Source organism: Patella vulgata, chromosome 8, assembly GCF_932274485.2.
Source record: "Patella vulgata chromosome 8, xgPatVulg1.2, whole genome shotgun sequence".
Taxonomy (NCBI): domain Eukaryota; kingdom Metazoa; phylum Mollusca; class Gastropoda; family Patellidae; genus Patella; species Patella vulgata.
The window spans coordinates 29121137-29138834 of NC_065886.2; positions in this window are offsets into that span (position 1 = coordinate 29121137).

Below are 17698 nucleotides of genomic sequence, written 5' to 3' on the forward strand. Positions count from 1 at the left end.
CTATTGCGGGCGAAGATGTCAGCCTTTGAAGGTTTGACAAGACGTGTGCAATAATTGCAACCACCGTACGAAGCTAAGTGTTGTTCCTTCATTGTTAAATTAAACCAAAATATGGCCAAACCGTTCAAATCTATTTAATATCGGAGGAATTGGATGCCTTCGAGAGATGATTATGGCCTGGATCAGTTTATTAATGTCTAATTAATAATTTAAATAACATTTCAGGCCTAAAGAAAGACCTGCAATAGGCAGATTTAGCTCTTACATAATGTATGTTTAATGATAAGACATGAAAAATCAGCTGAACTGTAAAGAAAGAAACTGTAACATCAACAACTAACAACAAAATTAAAAACATCAGTCCTTATTTTCTTAAATTTTAATCTTTCCTCAATTTACAAGTCAAAATAAACACTCCTGAAAACTATCAGAGTTTGGGCAAGTATGTTTGGTATATTCTAAGCGGAGCATTTGAACAACTAAGCAGGGATTTTTGACCATTAAAGGGTGATATACTATATATGATGGAATTATGGGGAGAGATTTTTAGGTTCAGGTATCTGAAAAAAACAATGACGGACATTTTTTACTTTAATTGTGACCTTTACAGTGTCCACAAGCTAAAAACATGATTTTTATACGCCCACATTTTCATGTGGACGTATATTGTCGTCGCCCCTGTCCGTCCGTCCGTCCACAACTGTTTGTGAACAGTCTACAGGTCACAATTTTTATCCGATTTCAATGAAACTTAAAATATAGGTTTATCACCCTAAGATCTCGGTTCCTTTCGATATTGGCATCTATCGGACCGTAACTTCATGGATTATGGCCCCTGATTGTACGAGAAATCACGTTTTTGGCTTGTGAACACTGTAGAAGTCACAATTTTTATCCGATTTTGTTGAAACTTGAAATATAAGTTTATAACCCAAAGATCTCGGATCTTTTCGATATTCGCGCATATCGGACCGTAACTTCCTGAATTATAGCCCCCGATTGTACGTAAAAACGCGTTTTTTGGCTTGTGGACCCTATAGAGATCATAATTTTTATCCGATTTAAAAAAAACCGTGTTAATATATCACCATTACACCATAAGGACGGCTGAATTCGAATTTCGTGAAAATCGGCCCAAAACTGACAGACAAAATGGCCGCCGTTCGTTCTCAAATAGCGTAAAAATATGGTATATCAAGGTTTTGGACCCTATAGAGGTCACAATTTTTATCCGATTTCCCTGAAACTTGAAATGTAAGTTTATAACACAAAGATCTTGGTTCCGTTCGATATTCGCGCATATCGGACCGTAACTTCATGAATAATGGTCCCCGATTTTACGCAAAAACGCGTTTTTTGGCTTGTGGACCCTATAGAGGTCATAATTTTTATCCGATTTAGAAAAAAACCGTGTTAATATATCACCATTACACCATAAGGACGGCTGAGTTTGAATTTCGTGAAAATCGGCCCAAAACTGACAGACAAAATGGCCGCCGTTCGTTCTCAAATAGCGTAAAGATATGGTATATCAAGGTTGTGGACCCTATAGAGGTCACAATTTTTATCCGATTTTGTTGAAACTTGAAATGTAAGTTTATAACCCAAAGATCTCGGTTTAAAAAAACGTATTATTATATCACCATTACACCCTAAGGAAGACTGAGTTCAAATTTCGTGAAAATCGGCCCAAAACTGACAGACAAAATGGCCGCCCCTCGTTCTCAAATTGCGTAAAAATATGGTATATCAAGGTTGTGGACCCTATAGAGGTCACAATTTTTATCCGATTTTGTTGAAACTTGAAATGTGAGTTTATAACTCAAAGTTTTTGGTTCCTTTCGATATTTGCGCATATCGAATTGTAATTTCCTGAATTATGGCCCTTGATCATAGGAAAAATCACTTTCGTTTTAGCTTGTTTTCTATCCATCTTTCGAAAATGTGGGCGTATCCTGCCTGGCAGCCGCTGGTTCGTACAATCAGGAGCCATAATCTATGAAATTACGTTCTGATACATGCCAACAAACAATAGTGGACAGACAGACGCGACAACAATTAAGTCCACATGAAAATGTGGCCGTATAAAAACATTTGAGTTGGTCCATGGCGAGGTGTATGGTATTATTAGTGTCACAGAGAATTGTTTGTTTCAATAAGGTAGAGGAACCTAGAGTAGATAGCCAGGATAAATATAGAATTTATGGTGAGAAATTTTCAGATGAATGGTGTTAAATAACAAATTCTCCTAGAAGCAGATTCAGACACCTTGATAATAAACAATGACGAAATTATAAATCTTAACAAACAACATAATAATATTTTGACTCAAGGACTCAACGGGTTTTTTTTTAGGTAAGGTTATTAACAAAAGGTGCGAAGTTTGGCATTTAATTTTTTTTTCTCCCAAATTAATACCTTCACCACTTTTCATTATTTCTGATATTTCTTCCGAATTCAAATCTATCAACCTTTTTATCTTTGAAGTGCTTCTAACATCAATTCTGTGGAAATGGAATCCATTTTGTTATTTAAAAAAAGGCTGTTTTGGGCATGGTAAAAATATAATAAGACAAGCTGTTGCCATGCCAGATGCTGCCACATTTAGCAAGAGGTACATGTAGCAATATACAATAATTCAACATTGCTTGACTAATGTCAAACTCGTATAGGCTACATCATGGAACTTAATAAAATCACACCTTTACAAGTTGATTAATGATCAATAATCCAATATACAATTAGATATCTTAGAAAACAAGCCAATATTGGCAATATACATATCCATTTATGAGCCGTGGCCAGTTATTTTATCCCCGTTGTCTTTTATTAGACAACAGTATTTTCAGTTTACATGGACAAGGTACCATATAAGCAAGATCGCAAGGTAAGGTAGCCATGAATACCTAGACAAAATGACGAATAGAATTAGAAAATCATAATTAGTATTTACTGGAAGATAAGATACCAACTGTATAACGGACGTCTCAGGTACCTAGCAACCAACGGTACCGAGCAGCATGTCACACACACACACACACACACACACACACACACACCTCGTCCCATAGCCGACCAACGCAACATGAAACACCACATGGCTAGTCATAAAAGAATAACTGATTGTGTAGAACAGGGGCCTGTTTCACGAAATTTTAACTAAGATAAAATCCAAATTTTAGTAATTTGATTGGATAATATTATATTGATTTTAGTGCTTAGCCAATCAAAATTGAAGTATCTACTAAACTTTGGATTTTATCTTTAGTTAAAATTTCGTAAAACAGGCCCCAGGTTCGCGGCTTTAAATAATGTGAGAATAAATTAACAATAATATGGGAAACTACATATCTAGTGACGCATTAAGGAACTATTGTTGTGGGTCTGTTTGCCGAATGAAGTATTAGAAGAAACGGGAACCTATAAGAAAAATATGTATTAATATTGATAGTGTAATGGTTATAAATCTGTATAATGTGTTTAAAATATTATTGTTTTTCTTGTATCATTCTTATGAATGATTAAATTGTTCTGTTCTGTGTTGCAACGTTGATGCCAAATATCAGTTTATGCAAATGTAAATTTTATATGTCTGATGAATGATTAAATTGTTCTGTTGTATTTTGCAACGTTGATGCAAAATATCAGTTTATGCAAATGTAAATTTTATATGTCTGATGGAAAATGTGCACAAAAGGTAGACATTGGAATTTTGTATTTCTTTAATTGTTGCCGAGAAAAAAGGAGTTTTGCATGAGTAATTTTTGACATAGTTTTGCTAGTAACAGTGCAATCCATTATTATATCCAATGAATTGAAAACGATGCCATATTAGCAAACCTGTCCCAGTTTAACTGGAATATATGTAAATTCCATGACCTTTAGAAAATATATAAAACGGATTTAATTATAAATAAATCAGTATCATAGAAGATATTTTGTAATATTATCAGAAGACCTGTGATATAACGTTTGTGCCAGTTTTTGCAGGAATGTCGTGAAGTTACCTTTAGGCCAGTTGTTGCACGGATGTCATGTGATCTAACCTTACGTTAGTTTCTGCAGGAATGTCGAGTGCTACTAATAAATCTCATCTAATTAATATTCTTTTAAAACGTTTTGTTCCGAAAGTTACATCATATATAAAGGAAACAACACAAAACATGTGTTAAAATTCATCAAACAACACAAACTCGTGTTGAAACTTGTGTGAAAATCTACACATCACTAGAGTTATAATTTATCATACTTGTGTTGAAATTTATGAGGCATGTGTTGAAATTTATATGGAACTTGTGTTGAAATTTATAAAACTTGTTTTGTTTCTTACAAACTTGTTTATACCCACAAACAAAAATCTGGGTTGTATTTTCCCAATTTATTTCCAGTATAACAACCTTTCTCATGCAGCACGCCTTCTTTTGTCCTGTTAAAACTGTAAGGTTTGATAAATGATATAACAATAAATTTGTTAAATTATTATTTATTAATTTACTGATAGGATAAATTTAATTAATACTGCGAAATCATCGCTAAATTATAGACATTTGTAATGTTAATAAACAAAGTTAATTCCAATATTAATACAATTGTGTTATATAATGACATTTTCCCCTCCCCCCTCCCAATCACAAAGAAAGGGATTTAAATTACCCTTAAACACAAGCACTGGGTACAAAATAGCTGTGCACACAATATCCCTACTTCAACCCCCCCCCCCCCCAAAGATATAATTTAAATATATCTGAATTTAATAACAACAAAAGCAAGCACTAATAAGATTAATTATGCACTAAATTGAAATACTTTCAAAAACTGAAAAGTAGTACAAACAAAGGGAATATAAAAGAAATTTACATCATTTCTTCAGTGTTGAAAGACATAAGATGGAATTTTTGTACATGTACATAAAAGTGGGCGCGCATTGAATGATAAAAGCATCAAGATTACAGGTTATTAGAAATTAAATGAAATAAAAATACCAGGGAAGATGGCAAACATTAAACAATATGTACAAAATATTTAAATAAATGAAATGAAATGAAATGAAATGGGGTTTAACGTCCTACTGGTCAGCTCCTAAACTGGGCTAATGAAGACGGGCATGCGCCATACAGTGAGCTATGAGGGAAATTTGGCCCGGGCAGCGGCACTACGGCCTACTCTTATAATGAATTCCAACTGCCATGGGATCTTTTACGTGCACGCCAATGTGTACACGGGGCTTCGGTTTTTCGTCCCATCAAATATTTAAATAAAGGTCATAAGCGAAGGGGTGGGGTCACAAAGATTCAGTGATTATAAGCCGTTAAAAAGTAAATACGGATCAATTATAGGAAGGGACATAATGAGTTTCAAAATTCTAAGTTATGCAAAAAAGTAAATATTAGCAAAATAAATATTACCCTTTAAAAGATTATCCATTACAAAAAGATTTCTACAGTACATAAAAGAGAAATAATAGATAAGGTACAGGAAAAATAATTATAGATTGATAAAATAAATAAAGTATAAAAATCAAAGAAAATGGAGAATATTAAAAAAAATTGTAAAAAGATATTGATGAGTAAGACCATCTCATATAAAAGAGTCATTAACATTTGAAATGCTCACCAATATTGTCTTAAAATAAAGGTTTATTTCATCATACAATAATACATCCGGCATCTTACTAGCACAAATACTTCACTCCAGGTCAGGTGCTTACTCTTAATTATTGATAATTCCTCTTTAATATTTCAAGTTTTCAGGTCAAATTCTTAGTCTTTAGGATGACACTGCAGTCTATAAAAAAATATTTAGAGAGGGTGTTGTATTTGACAGTAAAAACAAAAAAGCGAATAAAAAAGGCAAGGGTGATAAATAACTGTTGGGTTTCCACATTAAGATCTATAAAATAATTTGCTGGCTTTATATTGAGAATGTAGTGTTGTTTTCTTTCTTTGGTATCAATATTTACTAAATACATATACTTATCCAAGGATGTTCAAGTCTCTGAAAAATATACAAGTGATAATTATAAATACACTTATGACAAATTGGGTTTCTATTTGGATTTTACTTGGCACACTAGTCATGGTTACAGAGGAGTTATTTAGATGGCAGAATAAAAGTAAAATAACTTACTGAGTCTATGGAGGGAAATGAAAAGAGCATAATTTAACAAGATACATCATTTTGAGACTGACATGTTTGGCTACCTGTGAATTAAACGGGGAGTATTTAAGTCAGGTAGCCTTATTGCTTACTCCTCTTTCAAATTCAAATTGCGGTGCAATCTTTTACATGCATCACCAATCAGCATATTGATCCACCTAACCACTTTGATGGCATTATATGAGTCTAGGATCACACCAAGCAATTATCCAAATAGCTATGCTCATTTGAAGTTTACACCAAATAACCTAATGGCAAGTGTATAATGTGTTTTGTACAGCTTTACCTATATATTTTAAACAGCCTTTGTTTGATAATCCACATATTCTATATAATGGTAAAACTATACAGTTTGATTATTATTTATTGCATAAGATTGTAAAAATTGCTGACATATGTTATTGTATAGTACCGTGTTTTCTTCCTTTAACACATATACTAGATCTGTTTGATTGTGATGATGAAGACTTTAATTATGCCAAAATTGAAAAATGTTTTAATATTATTTGTTCGTCTACACCTCCAGCGTGGTTAAATATTATTGATAACGAAAGCCATGTGATTCATAACGAAATATATTTATGTATGTCTTATGGAGAAAGAACTCTGCCGGTTGAAAATTGTACATCTAAAATATTTTATACTATATTAAGAGACAAATTTTATCAGAAACCAACAAGTGAATTTTTTTGGGATCAGTTACACTTTAATATTGTATGGAAAGATGTTTGGGCATCTATGTTTTGTTATTTTAAAAGCAATGCATGTATTGAAAATGGCTATAGAATTGTACATAATATTATACACACCAATGAGAAATTATATAAATATAGACTTATTGATGAACCTTTTTGTACACTCTGCCAAAGAAGACAAATTGAAGATATGAACCATTTATTCTTAACATGTCCTGGTAATTCAACATTTCGTGAATATTTAAGATCTAGTCTCATAAATTTTTATCCTGAAGGATTCAGCCTGTCTGAGTTTCATCATCTCATTCTGTTTGGTATAAAACACATTAAAGGGAGGAAAAATAATAATATACTTATTCTCCTACTTTCATTTGCTCGTCTAGCCATAATAAAACGCCGAAATAAGTATGTTAAAAGTGGGAAAGTAATAGATGTAATCAAATTATTCATTAAATGTATCGAATCTCATTTTCAATATCCTTTGTTTCATTATAAAGAAAACCACTTTAAAGAACTGTTCGAGACATCTAATGTATTACGTATTGAGAATAATGAAGTTAAATTACGTCTTAATCCCTAAAAATAAAAGGAATCGAATGGTCCATTACAACTTATTTATAAATACATGTATATTTAATATGTTTTGTATTGTAAAAGGCTATGTATAGATGTACAGATAAATATGACATGTTAATATATTATTCATATAAAATTGTCTATACAATTTTCTTCGACGCCCTAAATTGCCTCGAGAATTTTCGTTAAGTTTCGCTCACTTGAAGTCACGTGGTTCGAAATGATTTGAAATAGATTTTTTATTTTGGGTATAGGGCGAAACCTTTTACAATATAGAATTATGATTTCCAATGCAGATCATATAAATACATATACTAACTATATTATTACTTATCACAGGTAACTTTTAATGAAAGTACAAATTGATATATTTGTATTAATATATCAACTGAAAAATATGTTTTTATTTAAGATAAGTGTATGGGTGTGTTTGTGTTTGGGTGTGTGTGTATGGGTATATTTATATATACAACTTTTAAATTGTAAATATCTTGTGAAATTATTCTTGTAGAATGAAAATAGAATTATGTATTTTGTACATTGTATATTGTATATTAAAAAAAAAAGAAAAAAAAGACGCTGGCTCGCTAGCCAGATTTTCCGGCGTGGTTCCCTCTTGTCAGTGATGCAGGACGGAGGGCCTGACAAGGACAGCTGTCTAGTCATTCGGATGAGACGAAAAACCGAGGTTTCGTGTACACATTGGCGTGCACGTAAAAGATCCTTTGACAGTTGGAATTCGATAAAAGAGTAGGCCGTAGTGCCCGCTGTCCGGGTAAAATTTCCCTCATAGCACACTGTATGGCGCATGCCCGTCTTCATTAGCCCAATTCGGAGTAAAACAGTAGGACGTTAAATCCCATTTCATTTCATTTCATTTCTATAATATATTTTATTATTTTTTCTGCTCAAGGCTCTCTGTACCTTATAGTTGATAGTGATATAGGGCAATTACCAATTTTCCGTGTTCTTGGCTTGAAGAAATAAAATAATAAAAGTTTTTATTTTTAGGCAAATTTCATTTCTATAATATATTTTATTATTATTTCTACTCAAGGCTCTCTGTACCTTATAGTCGGTAGTGATATAGGGCAATTACCAGTTTTCCATGCTCTTGGCTTGAAGAAATAAAATAATAAAAGTTTTTATTTTTTTGCAAATTTACGGATCCCATTCAGATTATATCGTATCACAGATAATAAAGTAACATAATAAATGCAATCTTAAAATTCTACGAAATTATATGAAAAAAACCCCTAAACACGCAAGACTATAAATCTACACAGTATAATATCTCTAAAAATCGGTGCCTGGGGGTGGTCAGTTGTTAGATAGGTAGATGATATCAAATTCTACATCGCCGTTTTTATTTTTAAAACGCTTTATTCTATTCTAAAGGCTATCGATATTATTCTCGGGAATAATACTTTCGAACTTGAAAAGCGTAATTATACAAATAAATTGCTGTGTTCACCAGACTGTAGTAACTTGGTAAATGGCTTATTCATCAAAGAGACCTGTTTCTCGTCCTAATATTGTAAAGCAATAAACAGGGTCCCTATTAAATATTAATTATAACTGTTGTTGTGCTCGATGCATTATATTGAACTTCCTTTCTTTCAAAATATTGACTTTTAAAACCAAACAAAACAATTACTATTACTACAGATCGACAGTGCCATATTATGGTTGCGAGATGCTATTTCCCACAACACACCGTGTCTCGGCCAAAGGACATTTAACATATTTCTGAAGAGGTAAGCGAGCGCGAAAAAAAAGTGGTTAACTATATAAACTGACGTAGAAACTGAAATAACTCATGTCTACATTAAGATTTACTGCTTCTAGGCTGTTTAGTCCACAGTAAATATTCCCTTTTGTTTTATTTGTTAAGACTTTAAATGAAAATATCGGCATAGAAACAATGACTCAAACACGACGTGGCATTGTGTCCTTGGTATTGTATAATTGAAGTGAGGATAAGGAATTCTGTGTAATATAAATTGTGACGTTTCGACCCGGATTTAAGCCATTAAACAATAAAGGAATATCTGTTTGGGTTAAATACTACTTGACGTAAGATGAAGTTTACGATGTTCATCGTCTGTGTGAAATTAGTTTCTGTTTTTTCTGTGATTTTAAAAGTGCCAGAATATTCGCCGTATATACACTTTACTGATGTCGGTAACAACACGAACTGGATATTTTTTGTCAAGTCTTGCAGGGATGGGTTCATAGGATTATTTGGCAACACAGATACAGGCAGCAAGATTTATGAAATTGTTATTGGTGCTGGTAGTAACACGTACACTGTTCTGCGCAAGGGTGGACAGGATATAGGAAAACAATATGGAAAACATTTAGATTGTGGAATATTTAAGTCATTTTGGATTGATTGGTCGGACAAGTCTATTTCTGTCGGGAGTGGAACATTTGTAGGTGAAAATAAGTTGATATCAAAATCTGATCTAGCACATGGCCCTATACATTATTTGGCTATATCTACTTTTAGAGGCCAGGTCGGATACTGGATGTTACAGAGGTCTTGTGCGAAATAAAGTACGTCTCCTTCACAGAAATAATTTTAATATATGTTAACTTTCAAACATGCATTTACATAGGTAATTTCACTTCCCCGAATTCAAGATTCACGACGATGTAGTAACTAAAATATTCCTTATTTACGTTTTGTAATGTCAATGAAAATAGACAGTTGAAATAAACTAAGAAACATGGTGACTGACGTCTGCGGGTCTTAATAAGGCCGCCGGTTTGTACAGAAAAATAAAATCTGAAAACATAGTTGTTTCAGTTGGTTCAAAAGTCAGAACTCAAACTATAGGTTGTGTATATTTTGGCTTCAGAAATCCAGACCCAGTCCTTCGCTCCAGTTATCTAGTGCAAGAATCTGGAAATGCTTATGCTTCAGGAATACCATTATATCATTTTTCATATGTTATCAACCATCAGACATCCGCTAATTTCAAGAATACATTTTACTAACACTAGTTTGACAATGATAATAATAACAAGTACAGATTGTAGTAATCCAATTTGCTCTAAGTAGAGACTGGGATGTTCTTGAAGTGGAATCAAACAAAATCTATGTTTATGTGGGAGTTTATTGTCGTCATCTGTGACCGCTCCCTCCCTCCCTCCGTCTACTTTTCTTTTCCGATTGAGCTAATGAAGACATGCTTACAGCACATAAGGGGAATTTTACCTGTACAGCCGCACTAGGGCCTTCTCTTATATCGAATTCAAGTTGTCAACGGTTCTTTTATGTTGCTTCTGTGTTCCCTTACTTAGGGTAAGAATTTACATTAGATAATTATGTATTTGTATATTGTATGTAGCTGAAGGGTGAATTGTACATAAATTTTATCGAGTATTATCTGTATATGTTTTAAAATATTTTTATTTAAATATATTTGTATTTTTCAGTGATTGTTGTCTCTGTAGATTCCTAATAAACTAATAAGATACTTTTGGTTTTCTTCTGGTTACATACAGAAAAATGATGGTATGCTTCTAACGTTTGAGTTAAATCTGCTTATTGCAAGTCTCTCTGTGGGCCTAAATGTTAAATAAATAATTAGGCATTAAACATGCATTATGCAAGAGCAAAATCTGCCTATTACAAGTCTTTCTTAAGGCCTGAAATGTCATCTAAATTATCAATTAGACATTAATTAACTTATCCAGACCATAATAAACTCTCGATGTCAAGGCTAGCCTTCGATGTTGGCTGGATTAGATTCCTATATGCCGCTAACGGCCGTTGACAATTAAATCAAGAAAAGCGGATACTCGAGACTTGCTGTTTATATTAATGATTTTAGTAATGATGACAGAGACTATGCCAAAATTTCACGAGCTTCTTTCTCGGCTCATGGTGGATCAATTTGACTGAAATTTTCAGCAAATTACCTTTACACTATCCAGTTTTTAACTATTATAGCGAGAACTGCCATCTCGTTATCTTATCTCCCATAATGTATCTTTAATTAACGTAATAAGACCATAATCAAATCTCAATGCCATCGCATACTCCAGATTTTCAACAGATTTAAATACGATTCGAGGCTTTGTTTATTATCGTGACAAAAGTAACCATGATAATCAAGGCTGTCAGTTCTCGCTATATTAGTTAAAATAGATAATGAAAAAAGGATACATGTTGAATATTTCAGTCAAATTACTTCACTCTAAGCCGAGTTATCGCCAATACAATAACAATGTACCCTCCCTCGAATTAGGAGATAACACGTTCCTGTTTCGTATTTATCGGGGGGTTTACTGTCCATTTAACCATGCTTGAATTATTTATTAGAACAACTGGAGGATAATAATAATAATAAGGATTCTTATATTGCGCTAAACTCCAGAACAAAGTGTCTGCTCAAAGCGCTAACAAAACTAAGTTCATCTGTATGAACTGTCAAACAGATAGGTCTTTAAACGTGATTTAAATGTTGTTAGTGTCGCGTCTCGAGCGTGGTTAAATGGACAATAAACCCCCTCTAAATACGAAACAAGAAGTATTTATCTCCTAGTTCGACCACACTTTTCGACTAATCAGAATGGAGGAATTTTCTGCATAAGATGCCTTTAAGATGCTCACAGTTAAACATTAAGAAGCCAACAATGACCGTCTTCCGTGTCTTATAGTGACCGTGTCCACATCAGAAGAACGAACAACACAAAGATATCGAACTATTCCTTTGATGAATGTGAATTTAACGATGTAGCGTTTGCTGTAGAGCGTCAGTCCGTTGGAGGTTACGGTGGGACAGATTTTCGATTGGCATTGAGGGCAATTGAATGCAAACTCAAAAACAATATTTATAGGTTTTATAGACCGAATGTCATTAAATATTCTTTTGACCTATCGTAAACTATGATTCATGGTTATATTAAAATGTCTATAGCTCGATATATTGTTGTTTTTTTTAACATATTGACAATATCGAGGATCAAGATTCTTATACCTAAATGATTTATCATATATGACTTTCTAAAATAACATACATTTGTTTGAAAATTTTAGGATGGTTAGTCGTCTCAGTACGAAAATATTAATATGATAATACGCTTGATCTGACTCAAGAAACCCCCAATCTATTAAATGTCCATTCTATTTAATGTTTGCATTGAATGTCATTAAATATTCTTTTGACCTATCGTAAACTATGATTCATGGTTATATTAAAATGTCTATAGCTCGATATATTGTTGTTTTTTTTAACATATTGACAATATCGAGGATCAAGATTCTTATACCTAAATGATTTATCATATATGACTTTCTAAAATAACATACATTTGTTTGAAAATTTTAGGATGGTTAGTCGTCTCAGTACGAAAATATTAATATGATAATACGCTTGATCTGACTCAAGAAACCCCCAATCTATTAAATGTCCATTCTATTTAATGTTTGCATTGAAAACTGCCACAATTAAATTCCAGTGACTACAATTATTGCTAGTATTTCCTGAATTAGTATTTGCTAGTATTTCATTGATCTGAATGAAGAAACCTCAAATCTATTTAATATCCATTCTATTCAAATGGATTCAACTCAATGTCCATTCTGTTAAATGTTTGCATTGAAAACGTTCACAGTTTTGGTAAATTATTGCCAGTATTTTCTATTGTTTTAATTGTATGATGTAAAGGTCAGATATCTGAAAAACGATTGAAAATTCCCAGGACAGGTTTTAATAATATTTTTAGTAATTGAAGTAGAAATACAGAGGTCACAGATCTGTGGATTGCTACTGGGCGACGTTTCGACTAGGATTATATAGTCTGATTCAAAGAATTGACTGGTTTTGATAATAATAATAAAGGAAATTTGTTTGAGTTGGAAAATTCGCAGACTTTACCAATAACCGGAGTTGATCTGTTGATGTAACATAAGATGAAGTTTACGATGTTCATCGCTTCTATGGAACTTGTTTCTGTTTTTGCTGTGATATTAAAAGTGTCAGAACGTTTACCGTATATACACTTTACTGAAGTCGGTAACAGCAAGAACTGGATAGTTTTTGTAAAGGCATGTAGTATGAAATAATAGGATTATTTTGCAACACAGATGCAGGCAGCAAGATTTGTGAAATTGTGTTTGGTGTTGATGGTAACACGTACACTGTTATACGTATGCTGGTGTTTTGGTGACCCGCAGTATGGAACACATTTGGATTGTGAAACTTTTAAGCCATTTTGGATTAATTGGGCAGATAATTTTATTTCTATCGGTTATAGAATTTATTCAAATTTTTAAAGGGAAAATGTTTGGTATATAAGACCCCTCTCCAAAATAAGGATATCGGGGGACAGGCGTGGCATGAGCTCTCTCCAAAATAAAAGAATGAATCAAATATATCTTCATTTGTGTAACTATATGGTGGGTGAAACAATATTGTTTTCTTTACAAATTATTGATTCTAAATTCATAATCAAGAAATGTAGGAAGTAATGCAGACTATTTTGATACGTTAACTAATCTATAGTTTCGTTTATATACTATTCAAAAAAAGTAGGGGATATTTGATTTTTAAGTGTTATTAAAGTCACCTAATGAAACTGACGAAGAAACAAATGACAAAATGAAATGAAGTTCACATTCATCGATTTATTCCAAATGATCGTTAGACTAAGTAAGGCACAGACTGACCATTATAAGGGTAAAATGATACCCGGGGTCAAACAGCAAAGTTACCACAGCATCACAACCAAGTCAGTAACGGGTAAATCCTCCTCTGTTTGCCAAACAAGCATTGATCCGACGTGGCATACTCCTAATGAGACGTCTAAGGTCATTTTGGTCCAGATTGTCCCATTCCTGTTGCAACGCAGCAGCAAGTTCTTGGACATTGGCAGGACGTTGTTGACGTTGACGTAACCTCTGTCCAAGCATGTCCCAGACATGCTCGATGGGGGAGAGGTCGGGACTCAGTGCTGGCCAAGGTAATGTGGTGATGTTCTGTTGTTGGAGGTAACCTGTAACGATCCTGGCCCTGTGACATCTTGCGTTGTCATCCTGGAAGATGAAACGGCGGCCATGACGTCGTGCGAACGGCACAACATGGACTGCCAAGATGTTGTCCCGGTAGTACTGGCCTGTAACACGCCCTGCAACAACATGTAAAGCCGTTCTTCCAGCAACAGTGATGCCTCCCCACACCATAACAGAACCACCCCCAAATCGATCATGTCTGATGACGTTAACGTCTTGGAAGCGCTCGTTTCGACGACGCCACACCCTCCTACGTCTGTCCAAAAAATCAACAGTGAACCTTGACTCATCTGAAAACATCACATTGCTCCAGCGTCGATTATCCCAGTGTTGACGATCCCTACACCAACGACGTCTTGCCTGAATGTGATGATCTCTCAAACAAGGGTTCACGCGAGGACGTATGGCGCGAAGGTGACCCCTATGCAGTCGATTCCGAATCGTCTGGCCACTCACTCTCACACCAGTGTCTGTTTGAAGACGAGCGCTGATCTGATTTGCTGTGATGACACGATTTCTCAAGGCCAAGGTACGGATAAATCGATCCTGGGCTTGAGTTGTCGCCCTTGGTCGACCTGAGCGTGGTCTGTCCTGTACAGATTGTGTATCACGGTATCTGGACCATAGCCTGCTTATGACAGACTGAGAAACATTCATCGTCCGCGCCACAACCGCCTGTGTTGTGCCGATCTGTAGCATGCCAAGGGCACGTAACCTTTCATTTTGGGTAAGCCGACGCATATCAAAATTTGTTTTCTGGTCACTAAAACAATTAAACTGATGTTTCCACCCTGGAATTCAATGCCACAATGACTGTAACATTCAAAGTCAGAGTCGTGCAAATCTTGGGTTGGACCCCCATGATGATCTCAAGCATCACCTGCATTCCATGCGGTAGCTATTGGTGCGTTTGGGCGTCACATGTAACTGGAAATGTTTCTTCTGTTAGGTTCTATAGTGACTTTTTTCGTAGTCATTTGCATATTTTAGTATTATGCCCCCAAAATCAAATATCCCCTACTTTTTTTTGAATAGTATATGTTGGTCATTTACATTTTTCAATGCTATTTTGTTATTTTTTTTAAAATACACGCAAGGTGAAAATTACCGTTATGTTATTAGTCGTAATTAAGTAACCAATCACATAATTAATAGCATAAATTAGGCAAGTTGAATAGTTAGTAAGCGAAATCTGGGCATATGAAAAGCGCAAGATTTGCGCTTTACGAAGGAGATATCAATATCAGGTAGATTCTTTAGACGACCATTTGATGATGTAGGGGTTTCAGGAGTCTAGCCACGCTAGTTAGATTTGTACAGGCGTGGGGTGGAGAGAGGGAGAGAAAAATTGGGTTTAACGTCCACTCGACACAGACTAGGTCATTTCGGGACTAACACATGGTTCAATTTTATTTCAATAATTCGCTTGTGCGTAGGGGTCTTTAGCAGTGGGAGGAAACTGGAAATCCTGGAGAAAACCCACGAGGTTGAACAGGCGACCTTACTCCTTGTCACGTAACAAATGGAGATTCGAAATCACGCCAGTTGACTCAATAACAGACGTTATGATACAGCGCGCACGTGGGGTGGAGAGAAAGACGTGTTAATTTTAAGTATTGTAATGTAGACTATTGTTTAACTGTTGTGACATAAAACTGTATAGACAAAACTATTGTTGTTCCTGTTACATATTTGATTTCGGTATCGTGAGAAAAAACAACGCTGAAATCCATAAAGAAGAGAGATACAACAGAAGCCAGTCCAGAGCCTAATAAACTCTAGACGATTACAAGCTAACAAAGATGTGTAGCAGAGAATAGATGTCACACGTCGGATGTGGTAAGCGATTTGGTGGTACCGCTCCACATGTTCTACCCACTATAGTGCTGCATATTTGAGCATGGTACAAACATTAAGTGATAATACTCATTCGAACTGTACAGTCAAACAGTTGGAAGGATAAGCTCTAAAGACGAACCTTGTGGGTGACTATCCAAGATTAAGTTGATACCAAAGTTGTTTTATTATGATGAAGCGGCGAAGAGTTAAGCATATTCGTAAATTTAGGTTCTCGGTCGCAGTTTGTGGGGTACCTCTAAAAGGTATAGGGGACCAGTTAACACCACTTGGTATGTCTTCAAATTAAACAATGGAGCCACAAAGCCAAAAACATTCATTTATGTTCATAATACATTTTCAGGGTCTTACACCTACAGTTTAGGATTGTCTTGTACATTTGTATTATGTCGAAAAATAAGTGCATTGTATAACAAATTTCATACTTACGGAAACCGGAACCTTTTGTTTGTTTCGAAAGTTCACAAAGCTAGCTTATTTACTGTATACCTTTGTTATATTAAAGAATATTTGAAATTTTGAGCGATTATAATATTTTGTTATACAAGGGGTTGTTACTGTTATAAGGTATTTGCAAACGTTGAGAGAATACTCTTCGAAACGTCGCCTAAATAAATCAGCAATTGTTCTTCCATAAGTACGTATAGTTTAATGATCTTTTATAATATTAGCGTCAACTGTTTCTTTGTAAAGATTTTTGTTTCGTGTTACAAAAGGACATAAACGTAGCCGTGGATACTATTATAACGTTAACAGTATATTTTATTGTACCTGAAATCATTAACACAGGACTCATCAATAATCTTGTTTTTAATAGCATTACCTGTTAACAAAGAACACTTTAAAGAACATCCAATATGATGCATAAGAATTAGATAAAGAGCTAGTATATAATAGTTCTATAATAGATATTGAAAAATTATATATATTGAAAATTTTAGTCGAATTACTTTATAATGTGCGAAGTTGTAAGTATTTGAAGTTTTGTAAAAAATTTAGCGAAGATTGTTTATTATCGTAGCAACGATATAGTAAATCCTTAAAATGTAAAATAACCGCGGTAGTTCAATCTACTTGAAATCGGAGCCATAGGACAGCCCGGAGAGTTGATTATGGGCGTGGCATGTTAAAAAATGCCTAAATAATAATTTATATTCCAAATGGAATTAGAAAAAAAAGACCTGCAATAGGAAGTTTTGGCTCTTACACATATTTATGTTTTATTTACAATTTTACCCGTTATCAATTTACAAACATTGAAACTGCTAAGTGTTACTTTTCTTTTTAAATAAAAAAGATAAAAAAACCCCAGAGTATTATATAATAAACCCAGTGATTGTTTCCCATAAAAATGTGTTCTGCTATTAGGTAAATTACATGAAGACGGTAT